Raw genomic sequence first — 11,185 nt, forward strand, 5'->3', positions numbered from 1 at the left:
GTTGGGTCTGGGCGGGGGGGCTGCGCGGGGAGTGGCCACAGGGGAATGGTGGGAGCAGGCCCTGCAGGTCTCCCTGTACCCCAGCCAGGGACCCCACAACTGGCTCATATAAGCGGGGAAGTTCACTCGCATAGTGAACAATTGTAAATATATGTGTCCCTCCCTCGTTTTAGTGAGTACTCGTAAGTAGAGTACTCGTTAAACAAGGAATGAGTGTCGTACAATTCTTTTAACAGCTAACGTTTTGCTCTATATGTGACTAGAATGCATATTTTTATCTTTATTGCCCCTGATTTTATTGTAAATAGAAGACATCTCTTCTGAATCCTTTTAAGCGGAGCAATTTGAAATATATTTCCTGCTGAGCATTAGATAAGAACTTGGCAGGTTCCTGGTTATGACTGATAGGTTCCAAGATCCTTTAAAAGAACTATTGCACATCATCAATCTTGAAATGCTAGATTAAGGGTAAATCAGTTTTATGCTTAAGGAATCATGTTATCTATTTTTTTAAAATCTGCCTTCAGAAGTTCTTATTTAGCATTATTTTAATGTGAGGATATTTTGAGAATTATTTTTGATTGGGACAATTAGGACAGTTGGATTTAATCCATGGTTCTATATTTTCTGAAGGTCCTTGACTGAGTGAGACAGTTCCATGTGACCAGCAGAGGTCATTTTAACATGCTTTCTGAAGCCACTGGAAGAGGATGAAAGGGTGTAGCAGACAATTCATTCTCTCTACAAAAGGCAAAAGCATGTGCCTAAGTTTAAGCATCCAAGTACTGTATTGCCAAAAGTCAAAGGGACTACTCACACGCAAGGATGGTCATATTTTTTGAAAAAATTGTGAAAAAATTACTTCTCTCCCCCATAGAACAAGTATTCAACTAAAAATTCTCACCAAAATCTTTTCGGTTTTAACTGAGTTCAAGGAAGTTCAGACAGTTCAGAGAAGTATCTGAAATATCAGGTCATTTGAATGCCTATCTGCACACTGAGAGTCTTTTATTATATATTATGTTTTTGGCAGCACGGATGATTTGTTGGGCATTTGTCAAATACAAAAGAATGCATTGCTATTGCCTCAAAATAGCTGCCAGATGACCAGTTTTGTAAAATAAATATATATTTAATTCACTCTTTAATATTTCTTTTTTGCAATGTGAGGCTGATTTAACAAGTATTCCTAGCTGCAGTTTTGTTTGTGACTAAGCACTGGTTTACTGTTACATGCATGGAGAGGCTGGTTTACGGCATGCTTTTTAGGTAATGTAGTAACAGTAATCAGAGTCCACATTTGTATATTTTATTGTTCTTGACATTCTAGAGACAAGATAACGAAATGAGGAAAGCGGGATTTTTCCCCCTTCTATACTAATTAGGTCCTTGTAGCATACCAGTTGGTCTGGCATCTGCATGCCTACTTTGGAAGTCACATTGTTTCATGAATTCAAATCTGTCTCAGCCTGTCCTCTCTCTAACTTTTAATGCAGCTGACCCACAGCTGTATTTAGCTGCTACTTTACACAGAAAGGTCATAAGTGGCTGGAAAAATGTAACAAAAATCACAAACTGTATATCATACTTGCTATACCACTGTCTTCCTCCCAAAATATATTGTGAAGATAGATGGTTTGCTTGAATTTTGACATGATTCGATAGAAAAAATATCATTACCTCAGAATTTTGTGAAAAATCCTACATTTTGTGTGAGAGGTATCAAAAAGGGAATAGAGAAGTTCTTTATGAAAATCTGCACACATACACATGTTGTCTCAAACTCCTGCACAAACTAACTAGGTCAGAAATGAATTTTGTAATTTCCCTTGGGTAAAAAACACCCCTTGTTGAAGGCCCATACAAGGCCTTCCTGTCTACAGCATCAGTACAGAAGCACTGTGTATGTGGGATATCAAGAGTAGACTTTCAGAAAGACCATTGCAAATCAGGAATGCTATGTCTAGATTTGAGAGATCTGTTGGGAAAAGATGGAATTTGTGCAAAGCATTTGCGTATCTCCTGCCAGTGGTTCTGTCGGGAGAAGCTTTCCCAACATTTGGCACTGTCTACCAAAGGAGCTGTGGAACAAGGAGTAGCAGGGTGTCAGAAGAGAGCTCCCTGAGTGGCAGACTTCTGTCATAGCCAAAGGGAATTGTGCACTGCATCGAGGTACAGAGGACCAGATAGGCTGGATGTGATGCACTGCTCCTGTCTTTGCACCCTACGTGCTACTGTAATAAATTTTGCACAAGATATGCCTCATGAGGTATCATTTGAAAACTCATAGCTTGCTGGTTAGCAAAGCACACAGCTCATGCTTCCCTTGACACATTTCCAAACCTCCGTTGGGAGGCTTGTCCCATAGCTTGAGAGCCTTAATTTAAAGGAATAACAGACTTAATACATATAGTTACTGTCTAAAAGAGAGCAGTACAAGGCACACGTTTTCGGGGAAAACCCAGACTGTGGGGAGTGGAGAAGTGAACTTGCAGAAATAACCAAAGCTGGTAAAAAGCAGAGCGTACCCCAAGTGTGGCTGGCAGGTTGCAGTTACACACAGATATTATATTAGCAGATGTGCAGGTAAAGGAGCCCCTGATCGTGTGGTTGGTGTTAGGTCCTGTGATGATATCACTGGTGTAGATATGTGAGCAGAGTTGGCAGCAAGGTTTGTTGCACATCTGCTAACATAATATATGCCATCGTGTGCCAGCAATGCCCCACTGCAACTTACATTGGCCAAACTGGACAGTCTCTCTGTAAAAGAATAAATGGACATAAATCAGACATCAGGAAGGGTAATGTACAGAAGCCTGTGGGAGAACACTTCAGTCTCCCTGGACACGCAGTGGCAGATTTAGGGTGGCAGTCCTGAAACAAAGAAATTTCAAAAATCAAATGGAGAGAGAAATCTCTGAGCTGCAATTTATTTGCAAATTTGACTCCATTAGTAGGCATCCTTCAGTCTGCATAGACTATGGATCGTGCCTTTTATAGTTTCAATTGAGGACTTCATTTACAGCGTCTACTGTGACTATGAAGACCCACACAAGAGTGACAGTCCTTGCTGCATCTCTTGCAGATGTAGTGGGTGTCTGGCAAGTCCTTAGTGTGCTTTCTGTGCGCTCGCTTCTCCTCTGCTAGCTGTCTGATCCTCATCTCGCCCTTCTGAAGGCCCTTGTGTAACCCCTGCCTCCATCTGCTGCGGTGATCTGCTAGTTCTTCCCAGTTGTCCAGCTCGATGTCTACCTCTCTGAGGTCTCTCTTGCAGACATCTTTGTAGTGCAACTGGGGGCGTCCAGGAGGTCTTTTGCCAGAGGCTAGCTCACCATACAGGATGTCTTTTGGAATCCTTCCATCATTCATCCGGTGGATGTGGCCAAGACAGCGGAGCCGACGCTGCCTGAGGAGGGAGTGCAAGGTTGGGATTCCAGCTTGCTCAAGGACGGCGGTGTTGGTCACTCTGTCCTTCCATGATATTCCAAGGATGTGCCTGAGGCAGCACAAGTGGAAGACGTTCAGCCTCTTTTCCTGGCAGGCATACAGGGTCCAAGTCTCGCTGCCATAAAGGAGGTTGCTGAGGATGCAGGCTCTGTAGACTTGCATTTTGGTGTGATTGTACAGATTGTTGTTATTCCACACTCTCTTGCTGAGTCTGGACAGAGTTGTGGCCGCTTTTCCGATCCTCCTATTTAGCTCAGTGTCCAATGACAGGGTGTCAGTGATGGTGGACCCAGGTAAACAAACTCGTGGACGACCTCTAACGTATAGTTGTCAATGCTGATTGATGGGGATTCAGCAACATCCTGACCGAGTACGTTTGTCTTCTTTAGGATGATGGTAAGCCCAAAGTCCTTGCACGCTTTGGAGAACTGATCCAGCAGTTTTTGAAGCTGGTCTTCTGTGTGAGACACTACAGCAGCATTGTCTGCGAACAGCATGTCTCTGATGAGGACTTCCTGCACCTTAGACTTAGCTTTCAGCCTTGCAAGGTTAAACAGTTTCCCATCAGATCTTGTGTGCAGCAAGATGCCCTCTGTTGAAGATCCAAAGGCATGCTTCAGGAGGAGTGTGAAGAAGATCCCGAACAATGTTGGAGCAAGCACGCATCCTTGTTTGATGCCGCTCCTGATTCTGAAAGCATCCGATAATGCGCCGTCATATTGGATGGTTCCTCTCATGTCTTTGTGGAACGACTGGATCATCTTGAGTAACCGTGGATCACAGCCTATCTTGTGGAGCAGTTTGAACAGACCATCCCTGCTGACCAAGTCAAAGGCCTTGGTCAAGTCGATGAAGGCTATGTAGAGTGGCTTCCTCTGCTCCCTGCACTTCTCCTGCAGCTGCCTTAGGCCGTGTCTACACATGCACGGTACTTCGAAGTAGCGGCACTAACTTCGAAATAGCGCCCGTCACGGCTACATGTGTCGGGTGCTATTTCGAAGTTAACATCGATGTTAGGCAGCAAGACATCGAAGCCGCTAACCCCATGAAGGAATGGGAATAGCGCCCTACTTCGACGTTCAACGTCGAAGTAGGGACCATGTAGTCATTGCACGTCCCGCAACATCGAAATTGCGGTGTCCGCCATAGCAGCCATCAGCTGAGGGGTTGAGAGACGCTCTCTCTCCAGCCCCTGCGGGGCTCTATGGTCATCGTGTGCAGCAGCCCTTAGCCCAGGGCTTCTGGCTGTTGCTGCTGCAGCTGGGGATCCATGCTGCATGCACAGGGTCTGCAACCAGTTGTCGGCTCTGTGGATCTTGTGTTGTTTAGTGCAACTGTGTCTGGGAGGGGCCCTTTAAGGAAGCGGCTTGCTGTTGAGTCTGCCCTGTGACCCTGTCTGCAGCTGTTCCTGGCACCCTTATTTCGATGTGTGCTACTTTGGCGTGCAGATGTTCCCTCGCTGCGCCTATTTCGATGTGGTGCTGCGCAACGTCGAAGTTGAACATCGACGTTGCCAGCCCTGGAGGACATGTAGACATTATTCATCGAAATAGCCTATTTCGATGTCGCTACCTCGAAATAAGCTACTTCGAAGTAGGCTTCACGTGTAGACGTAGCCTTAGAGAGAAGACCATGTCAACGGCTGACCTCTCTGTGTGGAATCCGCACTGCGATTCGGGGTACACCCTCTCAGCAATCTTCTGGAGTCTGCCAAGGATGACGCGAGCGAACAGTTTACCAGTGATGCTTAGGAGGGAGATTCCACGGTAGTTGTTGCAGTCACTTCTGTCTCCATTAAGCAAGGATTGATTCCATTAAGCAAGGATTAAACAGAGACTGGGAGTGGCTCGCACCTTACAAAAGGAGCTTCTTTGCCCTAGGTGTTAACATCTCCACATTAGACTGAGAATGGGCCATATTCCCCCACCCCCCTACCCCGGCCGTCTTATCTGACGTGTTTTTCCTTTCTTCTTACATACTACGGATAAAGGACCTTTTCCACCCTGACTGAATAGACCTCGTCAGCTCTGGCCCTCCCTTTTACTGGGACCCCACTCTTTAACTACCCCTCTGAAACCATTCCCCCACTCACGCCTCTGATGAAGCGGGTCTTTGCCCATGAAAGCTTATGCTCCAAAATATCTGTTAGTCTATAAGGTCCCACAGGACTTTTTGTTATTCTATGTGTAGACGCTCTGGGTTTTTCCAACAAAAGCCCAGTATTGCTGGAAAAACCCTCTCATATAGATGTAGCCTAGAAGTGGTGAATTTACCACCTCTTTTACAGTTCTCTGTACAGTCTGTTGTGTTGGGCTTTTCAGAGAGGGCACTGCATTTATCCCATATTCTTTAGTGTAAGTCAATGCTCTGAAGTAGGACACTTCAAGAATCAACGTTCAATTACAACAGTCAGTGTGAAACAAAATATCAGAAACATAAGGATAATGCTCTGGCACATTGAAGTTAATTGGAGTTTTGCCATTAACTTCAGTGGGACCAGATTTCACTCAAAATTGATGTACAGTTTTCAGTTTATGAAAAAAGAAATAGTGGTAGACTAGCATTTAAAGTTCTTTTCCATTTTTTAGAAAACATTGTAAAACTGTGCCTGTATCATTAAGCCTCATCTCCCATTAATAACTTAAATAATATACTATTGACATCATCACCATATAAATTACACGCTGCTTGCATATTTGTGACAGAGATCATATTACTAGTTTATGAAAAATATTTAATTTACAATTTTTAATTTAGCATGATCTGCTGTAGGGTTGTAGTATTAAATTCACATAGGAAAACAGCTGCTCTACAGTCGTTTGACTTTTTTTTATATGTCCCTCCAACACATACAAAAATGACAGCTAGAGAGAAAAAAAAGACCTACATTCTGTCCAAAAACATCATCATACCTCTGGAAGCTTTTTTATTAAAATAAATTATATAATCACATTTGTTTCACTGCCACAAATCCATCAGTGAAATTCTGCCTCTGCTGAAGTTTATAAGAAAACTTCCACAAACTTCCATGGAGAAAAGTATCATCCCAAGTTTGCAATCAATCATTATGAGGTGACAATGTTTAGCTACTGACCACACAGGAAAAAAATAAAGCAAAATACTTGAGAACAGAGATTTTAGCAATAATCCCACTATTCTTACTCCTAGAATATTATTACAGAAAATTGATACTTGTGTGTGAGGTACACATTGAATTTTAGATTTATATTTGTAGAACATTGTTTCAAAATTGTAGACATCAAACATGCCCAGTTTATTCGTAAAATGGACTCTTTACAGAACATACTGTATCTGTAAATAGCTGATAATGAACAAACATCTCTCAAAATTCCTATGTTATGTTAAATTACATATGTTAGCCTTACTGTAATCTGTGTAAATCATTGTCAACCGCATAACATTTTTGCTCTTGGGCTGATGTGGAGAAATATCTAGCCTACCTAGGTATTTTCAAGTACCCTGGAAGATAATGTATTCATGGGTTTGGTTACCTGCAGTAGGTAATACCTGAAAATAGTGCAGGCCAGATGTTTGCTTTCCTCAGAGTTGTAACTGCAGTGATTTGCAACAGAAAGTTTGCCTGACAACGTGACTGCAGTAGTATGGAGAAAATTAAAACAAGGCATGAAAATGACAGAAAAGCAGGCAGTAAAACAGCTGCACAAGCTGTACAGGATGTGCTCTTTTTCTCTGATTTTTTTTTCTGCAAATCCCTACATCAACGAACATGTTGCATATCCAGAAGACAGTGCATTAACAATGCAGAATTTAAGATGAGCAGATGAAAAGGCCATGCAAGAACTCATAAAAAAGCTTATATCAATGAGATTATAAAGTCCATTACCTAAAGAAACATTGAAATGGAATAAACCACAGTGTAAGCTGTGAAAATAGCGCATTCCAAAGAGTTGTTCAAACTTTGCAAATGATAGACTACCATCCAGAAATAACTGAACCTTGGTCATTAGCAAAGTCAAAGGAGATGGTAACATGCTGTGGCATTTTAAAATAAAAGGAGAAACAAATTCTAATATTTCACTTGTCAAATAGATACACCAGAACAAAGTAGTAAACTATGATCCCCTTTTGGAAGTGATGCATTTACTTCTCATAAGCAAGAATAAAATTACAAGAATGTAATGTTATATATAAGTTTCTCAAGGGGTTACGCATTTGCATTACAATGAAATAGAGAAGGATTTGTAGAAGATATTAATGAATAGCACAAATTCAACATGATAAAATCAAGTTGAAATCCCATCTCAGAAAAATCTCTCATTGATTTCAAAGGAATTTTGCTTTAAGGATTGTGAAAATCAGGCCCAATGAAACTACTTGCTCAGTTCAGAGAGAAAGATTAGGGTACAAATAGAACCTAGAATGGAGAACTAAGTATCATTGTAGAGTGAGGAAAGCTAGAGAAGATGCATGCACCTAAATATCCTCAAGTTTTGTCTGCAGGCTGGAGCTCTGTTAATCTGGCTGCTTGTGGGCCTTTAACCATATACTGCATCTGAAAATCAGGCAACACTATTCTACAGCCAGGGCTGGCTTGATAGATCTGTAGGGACAACTGGATCGCCGTGGGGAAAAGAGACAGAACTGATCTGTTTGAAGTTCCATAACTAAACTGCATTGTATTTCTGTTTTAGTAGTTGAGATAAACACGGCTGACTCTTGTAGGGGGAGACTGACGTTATTTTTATGCCAGAACAGTCCATTTGAACAAAACACTCATCACAACAGCATCTGAAATATATGAGGCTATAAAGACCACAGGAGCCAGAATGGAAAGGGAATGGTTAGCTAGTGTGAGATTCATAGTTCTAAGGCCAGAAGCAACCATTGTGACTATCTGATCTTGTATACAGAACAAGCCATCAAACTTACCCAAAAAATTCTTCCGAAAAAGCAATCAGAAGAGATTATGCAAATGAAGCATGAGATTTGTCAATCAGCACTTCATTTGCATTTTTGGTTTCCCTGACTTGCATTCCTCTTTTTGAGAAAGAGGGGGCTTCTGGAAGGAGGGTTTCCTTCCAGAAGATCCCTGCGGGCCACACATCTACGTGTGTCTTTTGGAGTCCGGAATAGGTTCTTCCAGACTCCAAATCATTTGGCCATATGCAAATGAGTTGTGGGAAATTTACATCCACACCTCATTAGCATCTTCTGGGCTGCTCATTACCATGCCCCTTGCAGAAAAAGGGGCACATGTCGATGCAGTCCAACAATCTTTTGAAAGAAGTTCTTCCAGAAGATCTCTTGTGAAAGGACTTCTTTTGAAAGAGTGCATCCACACGTACAAAAAAGTCGATCAAAAGCGCGACCTGCTCTTTTGAAAGAGAGTGTCCACCCAGCCCCTGCCCTTTTAAAAGAACGGACCAGGGATGGAAAAACCAGGTGCTATGCAGACTCCTATTTAAAAAAAAAAAAAAGCGGGGGGGGGGTGCTGTGGAGCATCTACACATATTTCTTTTGAAAGAAGACATCAAAAGATGGTGGTCTTCCTGAAAAGGGGGTGGAAGAGCACTTTGGAAAAGGAGAACTGCGGAAAAGGAGCACTGCATTCCTTCCATTTCATTTTGAAAGAACACTTTTTGTGTGTAGATGCTTCATTGGATATTTTGAAAGAGCCCCTTCTTTTGAAAAATATTTCAAAAGAACTTGCTAGTGTAGGTACAGCCTGCAACAGCACATCAGGATATTCCTATATACTTTGTTTTAGCATGCTTACCAAATAACACTACTGTATTTTTTTTTAGACTTAATGGCCATTTTCCTCTTACAGAATGGTTAATGGTCAGTTCCTAATTTCATTTATTTGCTGTTAAAATAATGTAGAAGTCTGTAATGACTTTTCACATTTATAAAAGAACCTTTTCCATTTGTATTAGTCTAAGTCAAAATTTGTTATTTGTAAAGTATTAATGTAAAAAGAGCAAAATAAAATCAAACACATAATTAGAGAATTGGATTAATTTCAGAGCAAAATTTCAAGTGCTTTAAAACTGAAGAGTAACATCCTCCAAATTTTGTTTTAGTCAAGCAACTACTGTACTATCTGAGATTTTGTTGTTAAATGTATCTTTCATAAGAAAAATATTTTATGCTATGCTCTCTCAGAATCAGCCACTAAAGGAAAGTCCAACCTCACAAAGAAATGCTATTCTGAGAAATATTAACATAATTTACTATAGGGAAACAAGGAGTAGATCTACACAGCAAAGTTATTTCAAAGTAACAGCCATTATTTCAAAATAATTGTACCAGTGTCTACAAGACACAGCCACTATTTCAAAATAAATTCAAAATAGTGGTTGACTTATTTCAAAATTGATAAACCTCATTTCAGGAGGAACAGCACCTATTTTAAAATAGCTATTTCAAAATAGGGGTCTTAAGACAGGGGCCGTTTCTACACAGGTCACTTTCTTCGAAAGTGGCGTGGTAATACACGGCCCAAAATATGCTAATGAGGCACAGATGCAAATTCCCCATGCCTCATTACCATACAGTCATGTGATTTGGAGTCCAGAAGACCGTTCTTCCGGACTCCAAAATGCCATTTAGAAGCACGGCCCCCGGGGGTGGGGTCTTCTGGAAGGAAGTCCTTCTTCCAGAAGCCCTTTCTTCAAGAAGGGGCCTCTGGAAGAAGGATTTCCTTCTGGAAGCTCCCCCAGGGCTGCACTTCTACACGGCATTTTGGAGTCTGGAAGAACGGTCTTCCGGACTCCAAATCACATGACTGTATGCTAATGAGGTGCGGAGAATTTGCATCCGTGTCTCATTAGCATATTTCGGGCCATGTATTACCATGCCACTTTCGAAGAAAGTGGCCTGTGTAGAAATGGACAGGGAGTAGAGCCTGTTTTGAAATAAACCATAATATAGCCAATGGCTGTATTTTGAAATAGACTCTATGGCCGCATCTACATTAGCACGTTTTTTCAAAATAGTTTTCGAAAGGAGGGCCCCTTTCAAAAGATCCCATGGAGCGTCTACACATAAAAAGTGTTCTTGCAAAAGTAAATTTGAAAAAACGAAGCATTCCTTTCAAAATTGGTCTTCCATTCCCATTTCACGAAGAGCCCCTTATTTCAAAATTTTCTTTCAAAAGAGCAGTCTTCCATGGTGCCAGCCAGCTGGCATGCAGAGACACCTCTGCCAGCACAAGCAGGGCTCTATGGTCACCGTGTCCAGCTGCCTTTAAAGATGCAGGGACCCAGAAACCCTACGGAAGGAAACTGAGAGCATTCTGGCTGCAGGAAGCACGCTCATCTGGCGACGCCAGAGCCCAGTGAGGTGCCTCACCAGTCCCATCGCCAGCACACAGGACCCACCCGTGTCCCTGCCCCGCCCCACTGACCCACCAGAGGGAGCCAGGAGGCCAGTCAGGGGCTGAAGAAGAGGGTCCACTGCTGGAGCAAGGGTGAGATTAAAGACCTTCTTGGACTGTGGGTGGATGAGGTGGTGTTCCTCCAAATCCACGGATGGCCAGAATGCTATGGCCTTTGTCCAGCTGTCTACAGGATTCACCACCTGGAGCCACCCCCTCCCCCCTGCATGGACAACCAGGTTAGGTTGAAGGTAAAGGAGCTGCAGGAGGCATACACCCAGACCTCGGATGCAGCCAGCTGCTTGGGGGCAGCACCCACCAGCTGCTCCCACTACAAGGCCCTCAATCAGCTACTGGGGCCAAAGGATGCTGGACCCA

This window comes from Carettochelys insculpta, chromosome 2, assembly GCF_033958435.1.
Source record: "Carettochelys insculpta isolate YL-2023 chromosome 2, ASM3395843v1, whole genome shotgun sequence".
Taxonomy (NCBI): Eukaryota; Metazoa; Chordata; order Testudines; family Carettochelyidae; genus Carettochelys; species Carettochelys insculpta.